Raw genomic sequence first — 6,660 nt, forward strand, 5'->3', positions numbered from 1 at the left:
TTGAAGATATAGTTACTTTTGCATTGCAGGTTGCTGAAGAGGTGGATCCTCATGAGCCATCCACCTATAGAGAAGCTATGTCATGTGGTGAGTCTTCTCAATGGCTTGCTGCTATGAGGGATGAGATGGAATCTATTGACAAAAATCAAACTGGGAATTAGTTAAACGACCTAAGGAGAGAAAAATTGTCACTTGTAAATGGGTCTTCAAGAAAAAGGAGAGACTATCACCTTCAGAGGGCATTAAATATAAAGCTCGAGTTGTTGATAGAGGGTTCACACAAAGGGAAGGAGTTGATTAGAATGAGATCTTCTCACCTAGTAGTCAGACATACTTCTATCAGGGTGTTACTTGCTATAGTAGCACATCAGAATTTGGAACTTGAACAACTAGATGTGAAGATAGCTTTCTTACATGGAGAGTTGGAGGAAGAGATTTATATGACCCAACTAGAAGGGTTCTAGTGTCTAGGTAAAGAAGATTATGTTTGCAAGTTGAAGAAATCTTTGTATGGGTTAAAGCAGTCTCCAAGATAGTGGTACAAATGATTTGACAGCTATATGATTGGACTTGGCTATAACAGGAGTCCGTATGATTGTTGTGTATATCACAACAAAGCTGATGATGGTTCGATGATTTATCTACTTTTATATGTAGATGATATGCTCATAGCTGCAAAGTCCAAGTCTGATATTCTGAAATTGAAAAATCTTCTCAGTGCTGAGTTTGATATGAAGGATTTGGGTTCTGCTCAGAAAATTCTGGGTATGAAGATTTATAGGGACAGAGATAAGAATAAGCTCTTTTTGTCGCAGAAAGGATATATTCAGAAAATATTGTTCAGGTTTAGTATGTCATCAGTTAAGCGTATAGATACTCCTAGTGCTGTAAATGCTCATTTGTCATCTGTGCTTTCACCACAGTCTGAAGCTGAGAAGGAGTACATGTCTTGAGTTCCTTATGCTAGTGCAGTGGGAAGTTTGATGTATGCTATGGTCTGTACTAGGCCTGATCTTGCCCTTGCTATTAGTGTTGTCAGCAGGTTCATGGGTCAACCTGGGAAGGAGCATTGGCAAGCCGTTAAAAGGATTTTTCGTTACCTTAGAGGTACATCTGATGTTGGTCTTGTTTATGGGACTTGCACAGAGTGTTTGGTGACTGGTTATTCTGATTCTGGCTATGCTGAAGATGTTGACAGTAGAAGGTCTATGACTGGCTATGTGTTCACTCTGGGTGGTTTTATTGTTAGTTGGAAGGCAACCTTACAGCCTACAGTTACTTTTTCTACTACTGAAGAAGAGTACATGGCCTTGATAGAAGCTGCTAAAGAGGGAATTTGGCTGAGGGGGTTAGTTGGTGATCTTGGTTTGCATCATGACAAAGCTATTGTATATTGCGATAGTTTGAGTACAATATGCCTAGCCAAGGATCAAGTTCATCATGAGAGAACAAAGCACATAAATGTAAGGTATCACTTCTTAAGAGGTGAGTATAGAGTTAAAGTGATGAAAATTAGTACTGCTGATAACCCTGCTGATATGTTCGCCCAACAAGCTCCATAAGGCAAGTTCCAACATTGTTTGGACTTGCTGAATGTTTTGAATTGTTAGTGGTCCCCTTTGTGGGACACTTTGTGGCATGAGGTTGATATCTGGGTACGTCTGGTGATATTGATTTATGTTGCATTTGGTACATCTGTTATCTGGGAGACAATTCAAGTCAAGGTGAAGATTTGTTAAAATGTCTTGAATCTGTTTGTTGGTGCTTCGAACAACAAAGTACGGGGGTCTCTGCCCCCGAAACTTATTCAGATTTTGTATTCAACATATTTATTTATTTGCAGTTATTTATGATTGTGAATCTAAGGTTTAGAGTAGTGCACTATATAAACTCTCTAACTCTAGAGGCACCGTTTCGATGTAATTTCTGAAAACACTCTCTCAAATAATACTGTTCTCCCTCTGCCCGTGGATGCAGCTAACACACTATTAGTGAACCACGTATATCTGTGTGTCGATCTTCTCTATCTCTACGTTTCTTTTGTGTTCTTTAATTGTCGATTTTGCAACATAAAATAAAATGCGATAAAATTAAACCTAAGCTATTATGATACAAGATACAGGATACTGATACATGATACTCAGATTGAGACTGACTTCGAAGATTATACAAAGGGTCATGTTATGTGGTGGCAAGTCTTTATGTATGAAATAGAGATAGAAAGGGTAATTAATATAAATATCGCAAGTTCATTAATTGTGTTAAAGATATAACTATGGTTCCGCTTTCCCTTGACGTACACCTCTCGATGATCGGTTGTGTTCCCACATCTCTGTGGCGAAACAGGGATGAATGTATGAACACAAGGTTGCTTCCATCTCTAGAAGTACTTCTCACTTTAGTTAACACATTCTTCTAACCTTCTCTCGATATGTAGAATGGCATCTTCACTTCTACTCTCACAGGTGAAGATGCCGTTTAGCATGCTTCAGCTAAACATATTTATTTCTTTAGCACAGATTAATTTACTTCTTTATTTCATTCTAATTTCCAAGGGATTAAGAAAACATCATCGAGAAAGCGATTAATGGAGGAACGAAAATAGACAGAAAGATGGAGATGAAAATGATCATGACATTCAATACTAATATTTAGCATCTGATACATGGTGTGAATGATAGAGATTAAGAAGATGAATACAATTTATGATAAGAGATAGAAACGAATACAGAAAAGTGCCAACATCTTGACACAGATATGGACGGTGGATGTGCTTATCCACGAATGGAGTGAATAGAAGGAAGAGCTTCCCGCTCGAACTTGCTTGTCCGGTAGAAGTGACCTTGGTACAGAGCTTCACGGCAGGGATAGAAAGGATTTGCCCTAAGACTCACCTCTTGGCCTTGTCTCTTAAATCTTCCTGGATCTTCTCTGATTAGGCTCTCAAACCAGTGTAAGCACATGAAATTTGATGATGCGATGATATGCGATACTACTTCTAGATGTATGCATTATTAATGAAATGCTTGTAGTATACTATGCATTGTCACAAGTTTCTTTTTGTTGGAAGCTAGTATAATGCCACCACAAGTTTCTATGAATGAATCGAGGTCGAACACAGGGATTACGTAGTTAATGCGTTACGTTCATGATATATGCGACCGAGAGTTTTTAATTTAATAAAAGATTGGTTTATACAGGTATTTAAAATTGCGGTAAAGTAAAGTTGCAGTAATAAAATAAAATGCGATAAAAGTAAACCTAAGCTAATATGATACAAGTTACAGGATACTGATACATGATACTGAGATTGACACTGACTGTGAAGATTATACAAAGGGTCGTGTTATGCGGTGGCAAGTCTTTATATATGAAACAAAAATAGAAAGGATAATTAATATAAAAATCGCAAGTTCATTAATTGCGTTAAAGATTTAACTACCCTTCCGCTTTCCCTTAGTGTACACCTCTCGGTGATCGGCCGCGTTCCCACATCTCAGTGGTGAAACAGGAATGAACGTAATGAACGCAAGGTTGCTTCTATCTCTAGAAGTACTTCTCGCTTTAGTTAACACATTCTTTTAACCTTCTCTCGACAAGAAGAATGGCATCTTCACTTCTGCTCGAACAGGTGAAGATGGCGTCTAGTATGCTTTAGCTAAACATCTTTTATTTCTTTAGCACATATTAATTTACTTGTTTAATTCTTTATAATTACCAAGCGATTAAGAAAACATCATGGAGAAAGAGATTAATGGAGGAACGAAAATAGACAGAAAGATGGAGATGAAGATGATCATGACATTCAATACTAATATTTAGCGTCTGATACATGGTGTGAATGATAGAGAGTAAGAAGATGAATACAATTAATGATAAGAGATAGAAACAAATACAGAAGGGTGCCAACGTCTTGACACAGATCTGGATGGTAGATTTGTGTGCTGGCGAATGGAGTGAATGGAAGGAAGAGCTTCCCTCTCAGGCTTGCTCGTCCGATAGAAGTGATCTTGGTACAGAGCTTCCACGGCGGGGATAGAAAGGATTTTCCCTGAGACTCACCTCTCGACCTTATGTCTTAGATCTTCCCGGATCTTCTCCAATCAGCACTCAGACCAGTCTCTCTCTCAATATACAAATATCAAAATATGCCCGTATCAAGTATATTTTCCAATAGAATTTCAGAGGCTATTTATAGGCTCTACTTTGACTCTCTGACTTGTGAACCCGACTTTATTGTATGGAAATTCCGGAAATGGTGGAGTGAACATTCCTTCTGTTACGCGAACTATCCCATCAAAAATGCACAAGAGTCAGCTGTACACGCGTCTAGATCCTCTGCAATTGCGTTGCTCTTTTGCATCTTCGATCGTTTCCCCACATGCGGTGTTGCTTTTGATTACTACATGCGGTTAATGTTGCGTTGATCGTTTAGATCTTGATCGATTGTCGCATTCGCCGTCATTGCATTGATCGTCCATTCATTTTTGAATTATTGGCACAATGCGACGTCAATGCGTTGTTCATTTTCCCTTGAGCCATGAACGCATATGGTGACTTGATTTCCTGCAAAACAGACTTGAAATATCCTTTCCTACCATCGCAATCGTGTCAGTGGGTGTATTGACGACAATTTCTAATTCTTGCATTTCTTAGCTAATTTCTCTACAATTGACGCTACTTACCTTCCTTTTGGCCACAATATCTACATAAAGCAGTATAAATAACTTGTATATCTACAAATTATCACACCCCCAAATTTAGATATATGCTTGTCCTCAAGCATATCTTCTACTAAGGCAATAATGCTCAATTTCTATCCTAAATTTTGTGTCAATTGGTTGCTCCGAATACTTCACCTAGGCACATAACTTAACAACGCAATTTCCTTCTATCATTGAAAATTCATAACAAAGCCCTACTTTATTCTTCTATACAACAAATTTCTGCTAAAAAATGCTTTTCTAGTTTCAAAAAGAATGTTTACCTCTTCTTGTCAAAACAACTTGATGCGTCTGGATGCGGTCGTCAAACTTTGCGTCATTTATTAGAGACTATTGATCGTGGTTACACCCTTCGTTTTGGCTCGTCCCCATGGGTGTCATGCGAACATCCACTACGGTTGTGTACCAATCTCAACTTTAACTCATGAATTTTTCTTTCTCGTTTTTCTCTTTTCATATTGCGTTGTTCTTGGAAACCCACCTTCATTTTGGCTTGCTTCCACGAGTGTCATGCGAACATCCAACTACGAGCAGGCTCCTTTCACGACTTAACTCTTATCAGGTTGGGATTGTTTTTAAGGTTTCCCTTGCGTTGACATTGGAGTTTATATGAAAATTTATAATTTTTTTTTTGGAGATGAGCACATTTTTCTTAATTACTACATACTCTTGATTTCATCTGCTCAAACTGTAGAGATGCAAATTATTTATGCTGCCTATATAGATATTGCGGCCAAACGAGAAGGAATATGCGTCGATTGTATGAAAAGTAGCTAAAAAATACAATAATTATGAATTATCGCAATTACACGCACTAACATCGTCAAGATCGTTTGCGATCAAGGTTCAACGAGAAACTGAACAACGCATCTCTGTTACATTGCGCCTGTCAATCAACAACGAGGAGACGATTAACACCATGACGGTGCAATGCGACAGTCGATCCTGAGTTGATTTTCAACCGCATGTGGTAATAAAAACAACTCCACATGCAAGCAACCGATCGAAAGATGCAGCTGAGCAACGCAAACACAGAGGATTGTGACACGTGTACAACTAACTGTTGTGCAGATTTGACGGTCTAAGTGCATAACAGAAGGAATATTTATTCCTCCATTTTCGGAATTTCCATAAAAAGAAGTGGGGTCCACTAGCCAAGAGTCAAAGTTTTTTCACCTATAAAAACCTCCATAGAATTCAGAGAAGATATACTTGATACGGGTATAATTGATACGAGGGCTAATTGTTGTTGGATTATTGAAAGAAAGGCTAAGCTGAGTACTGATCGAAAGAAATCCAGGAAGAGAAGAGACAAGGACGAGAGGTGAGTCTCAGTGCGAATCTGCCAGATCCCCGCCGTGAAGCTCTGTTCTTAGATCCCTACTAGCGGTTGAGGAAGCCTGAGAGGGAACCTCATCCTTTCATTCACTTCATCCATGCTGTGTCACACCCCGCCCTAGACTAACCTCTAAGCCTGAGAAAGGGCGTGACTGCAGCAGTTATCAACCCTTTGGTTGACACTTACTGCCTAATAACTCTTTTGGAATTACTCTAATACCAAAATATAAACTATATACAGCGAAATGTCTTTAGGCCAAAATTTATTAATTTAGAAGCAGAACATATTTAGAGTCATTACAACACTAGATTTACAAGTCCCAAAACCCAAAAACCCTAGTCCCTATATGAACAACAGTAACATGTATACAATATTAACAGTAACCACCTAAACCGACGGGTTACAAATCCCTTATTCCTTTAGTGGCAGAGCAGATGTAAAGCTATCTTCAGATGATTTGACCGCTACCTGTGGGGGGGAAAGGAAAACATTTGAAAACGGGGTGAACTTGCGCCCAGTGAGTGACTTAATAAAGGTAATTGATTCTCATGCAAAATTTTAATAAAGAGTTTAACTGAAATATAAGATTCTAGGCAT

Source organism: Benincasa hispida, chromosome 11 (genome assembly GCF_027475165.1).
Source record: "Benincasa hispida cultivar pf3 chromosome 11, pf3_genome.v1.1, whole genome shotgun sequence".
Classification (NCBI taxonomy): domain Eukaryota; kingdom Viridiplantae; phylum Streptophyta; class Magnoliopsida; order Cucurbitales; family Cucurbitaceae; genus Benincasa; species Benincasa hispida.